Source organism: Octodon degus, unplaced genomic scaffold, assembly GCF_000260255.1.
Source record: "Octodon degus isolate 3935 unplaced genomic scaffold, OctDeg1.0 scaffold00025, whole genome shotgun sequence".
NCBI lineage: Eukaryota > Metazoa > Chordata > Mammalia > Rodentia > Octodontidae > Octodon > Octodon degus.
Window position 1 is genome coordinate 3046318 of NW_004524601.1, and position 9887 is coordinate 3056204.

The 9887-nt window shown below is 48.4% G+C and overlaps 1 protein-coding gene across 1 annotated transcript in view; it reads right to left on the bottom strand.

Annotated features, from left to right (window-relative positions):
* The window catches only part of Plcl1 (phospholipase C like 1 (inactive)), a 270735-nt gene extending 260854 nt beyond the window's left edge, over nucleotides 1-9881 (bottom strand). Inside the window, exon 1 of the mRNA XM_004628662.2 lies at nucleotides 9842-9881. The gene's annotated coding sequence lies outside the window, so the exon portion shown is untranslated. The remainder of the gene's footprint in view (nucleotides 1-9841) is intronic.
* Nucleotides 9882-9887: the final 6 nt, after the last annotated feature.

Genomic DNA, 9887 nt, shown 5'->3' on the forward strand with positions numbered 1-9887 from the left:
AGTTCAGTTGTTCAGTTCTCACAGATAATCTCACTTGGTGGCTCCCAGGGAGAACAGCAGAGCTGGAGCCAGTCACGCGTAGGGCAGAGTACACGTGGTCCAGGCTCCTGCCCGGCTCTCCAGTTCCCAGATATAGCTGGGAGCCGGCTGGCCCAAGCTGTTGTATGCTAGTTTTCACCCGCGTGTCCAACTCAGGTCCTCTCAGCCCGTGCACACTCCAGTTATAACTCCACCGCTTGCTCACATTCCTTAAAGTTGCAGTCTCTTTTGGTCTATAGACACGCTCTTTCAGGCCCTTAAACATTCAGTCCTGTTCATTTACAACTGTATTCCATGTTCAGCTCAAGGTCCCCTGTACCTCCTGGCCTCCAGCACAGGCCAGGAGGTCGATGCTAGCGGCAGCTGCCGAGGATGGGTGTACCCTGCCCACTTCTCCCTCCCTTCAGCGGCACTTCCCTTTGGGATGGGCTGGGAGAGGGCAGGAGAGGCTGGGTCTCCCCAGAGGACGGGCCCCATAGGGATACTGGAGGTGCCCCCTACACCCTGAGCCGACCACCCGACCACCAAATCCTGGCTCTGGGCAGGGCTCCTTGCTCCCTGTAGCCCCCTCCTCCCGCACATTCCTGGCCTGCTTCCTTCCTGCGCCAGCCCCAGCTCCACGCTGTTCCCTCTTCCAAGTGGCCTCTCTTCAATTTGAGCAGCAGCAGCAGCAGCAGCAAGAGGCCTGGCCCCCTCTCCAGTGAGCCCTTTCTCCACACCCACCACAGCACCGCGACCAGGCTTCGGCAGTCCAGTAACTCAGAATCCTCCAAAGAGTGGAGCTGCAAGCCCGCGTTCGGGCGCCTGGCGGAGAAGGGCTGTGGGATGCCCACACTCACTACCTGCCTCGCTTTACACTCAAGGATCATCCCGATTCCCTTCCCTTCCAGCTTCAGAGAGGCCTGCGGCTTTTTCCCCCTCAAGGAGGTAAGTGGAGAAAATAGGCGGGGCTCAGGAACACACCTCCATCCAAGGCCGGCTCTCCGCCCCACTTCTCCTGACTTCTTACCCGGGAAGAAGCTGAGCGGCGACAGCAGTGGAGCTGGACACAGCAGCTCATCGGCTCGCGTCTCTGTGGACGCTGCTTCGGGGCTCCTCTTGCGCGCTGCCACGGTCCATTCCAGCACCCACAACCACTCCGCCCGGGTCGGCCCACCTCTGCGATGACCCTTCCTCTACACGGATGAAGGTGCCGCCGTGAAGCGTCCCTTGGACCTGCCCGGGCTGGCGCTAGAACCGCAGCACAGCAGGAACGCGCACGCCTGCTGCCGAGCCTCCCCCAGCGGCCCAGACAGGGCCCGGCCCTTCGCGGGAGGCTCCAGCCTGCTAACTACCGTTACATCCATCCGTGAGAGGTGCGGCTCATGAAAAGGCTCTCCAGGAGAACCAAACGCCGCCGACGCAAACGCAGGCCGAACGCACAACTGCTGGCTGCAGACGAGCGAGCGAGCGAGCGAGCGAGGGGAGCGTCCCCTGCGAAGCCGGCTGCTCGGCCGGTGATGCGGCGCCTGACTTTGTCTCCCTGAGCTCGACCTCAGCCCTCTTCTCCCAGGAGCCGGGGATCCCGGAGGGCGGTGTCTCCGCGTCCCTGCAGTTGGTTTTCACGACCACGGCTGCGGATAACAGCCATTATCCCGGCCGCAGGCTGGAATCCAAAGTTGCCTGTTGTCGAGGCTTCTGGCTTCGGACGTGCGGAGCAGCCACACTGGTTAGGAAACTGCCTTGACTCCGTAAGAACCGCATGTGAGAACAATACTAGGAAAAGTACTTTCTAAGTTTCAGATACTTAGGAGAACACTGTTTGACCAAAAAAGAAAAAAAAAAAAATTCACTTTAAGAGAATGTAACCAAATATTTTATTGTGCAATTGCTGCAGTGGGGGAGGGGTGTTTATTTTCTTTTGATAAGGTAACGTAACTGCAGAAGGACCATTTCAATCTCACATACACGTGCCTAGGGCCAGCCTGTACCACAAATCAAGACCCTGTCTCACAAAAGAAATCAGTCAAATATACTAGCAGGGGTCCCAAACTTCTCATGGAAAATACAATACCATGATAATGTAAAGTCATCAAAATTTTGTATGAAATTAGGGGGAGAAATATATTCAAAGAGTCCTTGAGAAAATTTCCCCAAATTATCTTCAGAATTACTTCTTTTTTTTTTTTTACTTCTTTTTTTTTAGCTGAATTTAATGAAATCTGCTATCTCGTCTACACTAGCTAGCTAAAGTTGAAATTAATAATACTTCGGAGAGTATGTACACAAAGATTGAAGCACCCCTGGGGTCCCACCCGCCCTCTGGCTCTGCCTATGCCAGCTAGAAGACCTCAGGCAGGTCACTTAACATTGTCCCATCTGAAAAAGCTCAGAGTAACAATGCCTATTTCATGTGGTGCAGAGAGGATATTAAATGATTTAATAGTCATGCAGGGCTCACAGTAATACCAGCCTCAGAGTACAAATTCCATTATATGCATAAATATTTGGTATTCTTATTAAAAATTTCTCAGTAAAACCCTTTTAAAATACCACTGTGTTTGCTGTATTATATTAAACACAAAAAGGAAGCTTTAATTATTAATAGCATTTCTAAATATATATCACTTAATTATAGTATGGAATCAGTAATTCCAAAAAATTCTAAAACTGGGCATCACTAAATGCTGAAGATGACTTTGTGTCTTATACATTAGCCTCTAGGGGAGCAGAGGACCCTGCTACTGCCCACCCTACCCCCACCCCACCTGGGCCCCCAAATTAGTCCTGGTAATGGAGAAGGAACTGCAAGTTCAAAGACAACAACAGGACTGGGACTGCTCTATGGGATGACACTTTCTTAGGAGAAAAATGAGCACAAACCTGTGGTCTCCTGTGTCCTTCTCACGCCAGCACTCCGGGCAGACCTGAAGGGGAGGGACGGGACCCTCAGACACAGATGCCCTGGTCCAAGGGAGGCCGCCAGCTGCCCATGGCCGATTCCTTCTCTGGCCCAAGCAGGGGGGCCACTGCACTGCCTGCCCTTGTCAACCACGGTGCCCTGTGGGTGACAGGGTCTGGGCTGCTCTGCATTGCTCTGGTGTGATGTCACTTCAGCCTCAGGGAACCTGGTTTGGTCCAGCCTCTGAGTTCTATATTATGATAATGGTCCCAGAGACCTAAAGGTAATGTCCCCTCTGACCATTCTGTACTGATCACCGCTGCCGTCTCACAGGGAGGCTGAGTGTCTCTTCCCCAAGCCTCCGTGGCATCGCCGCCTTGCCATTCCTCACCAGGACAGTGTGCCGTCCAAGAAGCACAGTGTGTCCACTTGTACATTCCGCCAGCTCTGTCTGTGCATCCCCAGAATTAGCGCCTCTTCAAAGGCTCTTAAGAAAGGTTAGTACGGAAGAGCGAACAAGGCAGATACCTCTCAAAGGTATTTTCAACTTTCGAATACCAAATCAGGTGTTAAAACAAACACAATACCATTGCCTATAACAGCTATGCACTTCCACAAATTTACAGATACAAACTGAGAATATAGAGAAACTAAATGCATTTACTCAAACAGTTCATTTTTTGCATCACTTCGCTTTGGATGGCTTGGATTGCTTTCAACGGTGTTTTTCCTGGAGGAATAATGAGAATACAAGTAACAGCTCCTGAGGGCCGGGGAGATAGCTCAGCGGAGTAAGTGCCTGCCTGGCAAGTGCAAGGTCCTTAGTTTGATCCCTGGTACCACCAAAAAATAAATACATAAATAAACAACGGCTCTTTCCTTCTCACTATGATCAACCCTATTTCTCTCGAAATGGTGCTAGACTTGCCGTAAACAAGGTGAGTTAAAAAACGGCACTGCCCTAAATGAACTAGATCATATCTCTCCTCAACATATCCACATACGATGTCACAAACAGACCTACATATCAAATTCAATTTTAAATCCAAGAGACAACCCAGTGCTTTGTCATACTATGACTTTGTTGCCATCGATCTTAGCTGAAACACAATATACCGGCCCACACTCAAATGAAGACAGAACACTGCTGTTACAGACACTGGCTTTTTGTACTGCTTGTCCCTGTCAGTTCAGGATGATCATTAATTATGATAAACTCTACTGCATCCTGTTGTAAGAACTGGGATACAGATACCAGCAAGAATAGAAGGAAGGTTCAACAAAACTACAAATAAACTTTTTTACATTATTAAAACACTTGTCAGAATATCCAATTTTGCAGAACTGAACATGTTTCGCTATAATAAAGTTTACTGATTTATGACATTAGATTTATGTATTTATTTATTTTTGGCGGAACCAGGGATTGAACTCAGGTCCTTGCACTTGCCAGGGAAGCACTTATTCCACTGAGCCATCTCCCTGGCCCCTAAACTTTTTTTTTTTTTTTTTTTGGTGGAACCAGGGATTGAACTCAGGCCCTTGCGCTTGCCAGGCAAGTGCTTATTCCACTGAGCCATCTCCCTGGTCCCCTATGACCTTAGGTTTAAACTCCTCGCTCCACATTTTAAACCCAGTGGTTCATTTGCTGGTGCTCAGATCTCAGGATCTCTTTTTACTTCTTTTGTCATTGGGCAAGGAAGATAGCTCAGCGGCATAAGCACCTGCCTGTCAAGCATAAGGTCCTGACTTTGAGTCCCAGTACCAAAAAAAATTAAAAAAAGAAACGCCTACTTCTTTGGTCATTTAACGTCGGATTTTTTTTTTTTTCCAGTTGTACAAGGATATGAATATCTCAGTTTGGACATGATTCCTGAATGCAGAAATATATTTAGTTGCTCTATTTTTTGAAGTTTATTTCTTTTTCCTTTTTAGTAGACCACATGTACAGTACATAACATTTACATTCATGAGTAGATCTGGTGCCTGCACACGACACATCTTAATCCCCCTTTTCACCCTCTTCTCTTTTCTTCCCTCCCACCCCCATCTCTCAGTTCCCTTCCAATTTCAAAAGACCTCTCTCCCTCCCTCCTATTACCTATCTTTTATCTTGCTCTTTGTGTATGCTTAGGATTCCTTTCTAGGAGGAATCACGTGGCCTTTAAGTTTGTCTGATTTCTTGCACTTCACATTATGCCACGAAGGCGCATTTATTTTCCTACAGATGCCTCGGGCTTGTCCCCTTGTGGCACAGCAGTGGCCTCTGTGTGCACACACCGCGCACCCCTTATGCATTTGATTGTACTCACAGCGAAGCTGAGCAGAAGTGGTGAAAAAGGGGGGGGGCATCTCGGCCCTCTGCCTGGGGTGCCCTGCCCTGCCCGAGCCTGGCCCCGCATCTCTCGGCAGCAGCTCGTGGGCTGTTTATCCAGCACCAGCAAGGTGCTGTCAGTCATGTCTTGATGTCCTTCATAATACCCTGCTGTGCCCGGGGGTTATTCAGCAGTAAATGTTCAACTGACATTTTAAAACTGCAAAATTTAATTGCCTGTCTTCTGCATTGTGGAAGGGGAAATCGGGACTACACGTAGTCAGTGGCAGTCACAATGTCGGTTTAAGCTCTTAATGCCCGCTACTGACCTACAGTTATGGAGCCTTAATATATTCTCCAAAAAGGAAAAAAGGAGTGTAAATGCTAATACTGAGGACAAACACTAACAGGTACTTCTAAATGTACGCCGAGTCTCTTTCCCTGGTTTACTCCTAACTCTCTTGGGAGGTGTTGTGTAAGAAGTCCCATCAAAGAGGGCAATGTGATGACAAGCAATCACTTTTAAGATGAAATGGGGCCACACGGCCACCGGACTCTAGAGCGAGTAAATGTGGTGAGCGACCCCTGAAGCCACCCGGGCAAGCTCCCAGCCCTCCTCGTGATAAAGGCTGGCATGGCTACTGAGCCACCCAGTTGGGTCATTTTATTTTCTTGTTTGTTTCTTTAGTTCATCTATAAGTTTATTTTGTACCTTAACATATATTTGTCCAGTAGAAGTCTATAAGTGCTAATTACTGCCCAGCTCAATTCATAAAAGCCTTACATCTCTGTGTGCCTAAAATTGCCCGCAGCTTTTCGACCATATTTCATGTCTCTAGGGGGAGGCTATCAGAGCTTAAACTGAAGGTTCCCTACTTTTCTTTCCCCAAGAGTAACACATAACTCATTTCCGGGTGTTTGTCTGGGTGACAGCCTAAAAGAGGATCCAACCCTTCCCAAAGCCCACTGTCTGCAGGGACAGAGGGCCAGCCGGCCTAGTATGACAACGGGTATGAGTGTCAGTATTCACACCAACAAGAACCATGAGTACCAGGCGGCAACACCTGCCAAACTCTTCAAACTTTTCAAAATCACCGCCGGCCTAAGAAAATGCTCAAGATCAGGAAAGACTGCAATCCCCTTCTGAGTCACTGAGCTCCAGTACTCCGAACTGGAGAGAGGTGAAGAAAGGCTCATTCCCCCCAAAAAGCCCTGGGCCCAAGATCCAGGTCCTTCCAGCACTCTCGTGTGTTCAGGTTGCTTCTGACCCAGAAGTGTGATGACTGAGAAGCGGCACGAGAGCACAGCTGTAGTGTACATCAAGTGAGCCACTGAGTCTGACTCCACACTCGGTCAGGACGGTGCTAGCTTAGACCAGGACACACCATGGGGAGTGAGCATGACACGCATGAAAGGTTCACGTTCAGAACGCGACCCACAGTAGCATCACTTCATGGCAACTGCACTCCCCTTGCTGCCCCAAGAAAGATGGCTTCACTAGGAGTTAACCGATACCTTCATACCTTTGAAGCCAACGCTCAGAAGCCCCGTTGAATGTGGCTGTCTGTAATAACACAGCAGCGAGTGCGGGCAGCGTCCTGCTAGTCACTGCGAAGATGCACCTTCTTCCCAGCTCCTACCTGCACCCATACCTGAGGCCAAGGGACAATTTCTACTCTTCCAGCACTAGAGAATTCATACTGAGGGCAGACCAAAGGGAGAAGAAGGGAGAACTCATCAGTGTGTGACATTTACAGAAGAAAAGCAACTGCTAGCTTTTAAAACATTTATGTATTTCAGTTCCCGCCTATTAGAAGGAATGGAGCCAGGCATGGGGACATACGCCAATAAGGCCAGCACTCGGGAGGGTGAGGCAGGAGCATCCTTGTGAGTTCTGGACCAGCCAGGGCTACAAAGTGAGCTCAAGGCCATCCTGAACTGCATAGAGACTCTGTCTCAAAAAGACAATTTAAAAAAAAAAAAACGAATAAGCCACAGCCACACTGCTTTCTGTCCTAGAAGATTAGAGTCACATCCCTATTAGCCCTATTAACTGCAGCTTAAAATGTTAAATATTTTACCATTGGAAGGTCAATATCAAGTGCCAGATAAATGGTCTAATTCTTTAATTAGAAATATAGTGAAATGCAAAATAGTACCTAAGTGTTGATATTACCTAACTCTCAGTGCACTCCTCACTTGTCATTTACAACATGTCAAGAAAAAATTAATTCAACTGAATTACTGTGGTGTATTAAAATGCACTTACAAAAAAGACAGCATTTATTCATGCCAATTGCTGTTGAAAAATAATCACATAGAAAAAAAGTAGATTAGAGGGATTCAATTCTTGTATCAAATGTTTTTAAAGCTAGGATAGGGCGTATGGGGAAAGAAACACGTGACGGTAGGCTTTCCAAAGATGCGTACAAATATATGTTATTGTCTTCACCAGCTCAAAGGGAAATTGTTTTCTCAATTGCACACATGTTTTCAAATTAAACAGGGCAAGTTTATTGAAAATGTTCCTTTTACTAATACACAAGACAGCCTGTTTTCTGGTGGAAAAGAGGAACACATTATTCTGATCTATCTAACATTAAAATTAATGGGAAATTAGCATTAAAATTAGAAACAATGCCTCAATCTCACTGAGAAGAACTCACATTTGATGATCCATAACCTTTCAGGCTTCTGGGTCTGACAACATGCACCAGTCATCATCACATTACAGCTAGCTGGAGCTGTGTCTAGTGGTCCTGCATGTACAGCGCGCTCCAGCCTTTCCTGTGGGTCCACTTTAGCGCCCAATGGAAAGGACTCTTGGCACAACTACAAACAATGCGTTCTCTACGCGAACAGAATATGTGCTGTATATTTCTCAGGTGGCCTATACCTTTTTTAGACACTTTCATTTATGCCATGCAAACAAGCCACGTGATGATAGATTCAAGATGTCAACAGAAAGGTTTGTGACCCACCTGGAAAGGACCGCCAGCCTCTGAGAACAGATTCAGCAACTGCCAGCCACCACCACCCCCCCTACCCGCTTGTCCCTGAAGATGGATCTGCTCAGCACCATGACCTCTGACAACCCTCCTGGCACCAAAAATATCTGGACCCAATCTGAAGCTACAAGGCATGTAGAACACCAGTCAGACCTTGTCCTGTAAATCAGGAGCTCTGACATACCTCAGGAACATGCATGATACATAGGCTCCTACACAGGGGGACTACGTTGGACGGAGGTATAAGCAAGTATGAAGAGCCAAGAGGATGGACTACGCAGGTGTGGGTGTGGAGGGGCTTGCAACATTGGACTTTTAAAAATGATATGAATTTATTTTTCAGTTAAATCTAATTTAAAATAATTCACTATCTTCTAGTATTTTTTTCTTTCATTTTAAAGACTGCTTACTGAGTGCTTATTTCATTTACTATTAAAGAGGGAAAAGATCGAGTTAGTACTCTGTGGTCTCCTTTTCCAACACAAAAATGAAACTTCAAAACAAAGGAGGCATCATTGAATCAAAAACATAAAACACTGTTCAATCTGAAAGCGCAGATCGTCCTGTGTACTTTAACATAGCTCACAGTTTCTGTTTTCAAACAATGGGTAGCCGTATCAAGATTTTAGAATTCAAAAATATATCTGTTTCCTAATTGCAACGTTTTTAACTTTCAAAACAGTACATTTTTTGACTTGTGGGTTTAAAAAAGTCATTTCCCTTTTAGCCACATTCACACCCTGGGGGCCTGCCCATTAGCTCAGGTGTTTAAGTGCCCGCTGGAACAAATTCACACCCTGAATACTATACTCCTTTTCACAGAATCAAAAAACCACAACAGAGTCAACTACTCCAAGTTAATTGCAATTGCCACCCACTCCTTTGTTAATATAGAAATCTCCCTGCTGGCTTCTAAGTTTCTCTGTCTGTGCTGGGACACTGCCCAGCAGACTGGGAGCTCGGACAGGGACATGTCCTGCGCCCTGGCCTCCCGGCTTATCCTGCTGGGCACTGAGGGTGTCAGCCTGCCGTGAGTCCCTTAAGCTGGACAGCCCATCCTTCACTGTCCCTGGGAGGGGCTGCTCTTCAAAATCGATCTCACCTGCGTTTCTGCTAGGGCGCCAGAAGCCACAGCGAGGGTCCTCAACCCAAACTCTCTCAAAGTCCTGACCCCCAAAGATGGAACCTCAGCCAGAGGATTGCCAGCCCCAAGTGGAAGGCAGTTAGAAGGGGACTACGTTCACGCTTTCCCTGCCTGGTGGACCGAGGCCACCCCGTGGGGCCGTGAGGTCGGGCGCTTTCCCGGGACGCCGGGGACCCGGGCCGGGCGAGACTGGAGCTTCGCCGCCTGCGGGAAGTTCTGCGCCCCGGACCGCGGCCGCTCAGGGTCACTGCCGAGCAAGGGCGCCTGTCCAGCGCGGCTGCCGGAGCCCCTTCCTGCTCGCGGCCCGGATCACGGCTACGCGGCGGGCGCAACTTTTCCTCCCGGCCTGGAAAGTCATTTCTGCCGCCCCGCCCGAGGCCGCGAGCGGTCCGGGAGCTGCCGCCCCGCCCAGCCCCGCGGTCCCGCGGTCCCACCCGTCCCCGCGCGTCGCCCACCTTGATGATGCTGCTCCGCCGCGGGGTCGCGCGCGCCGCCTCCAGC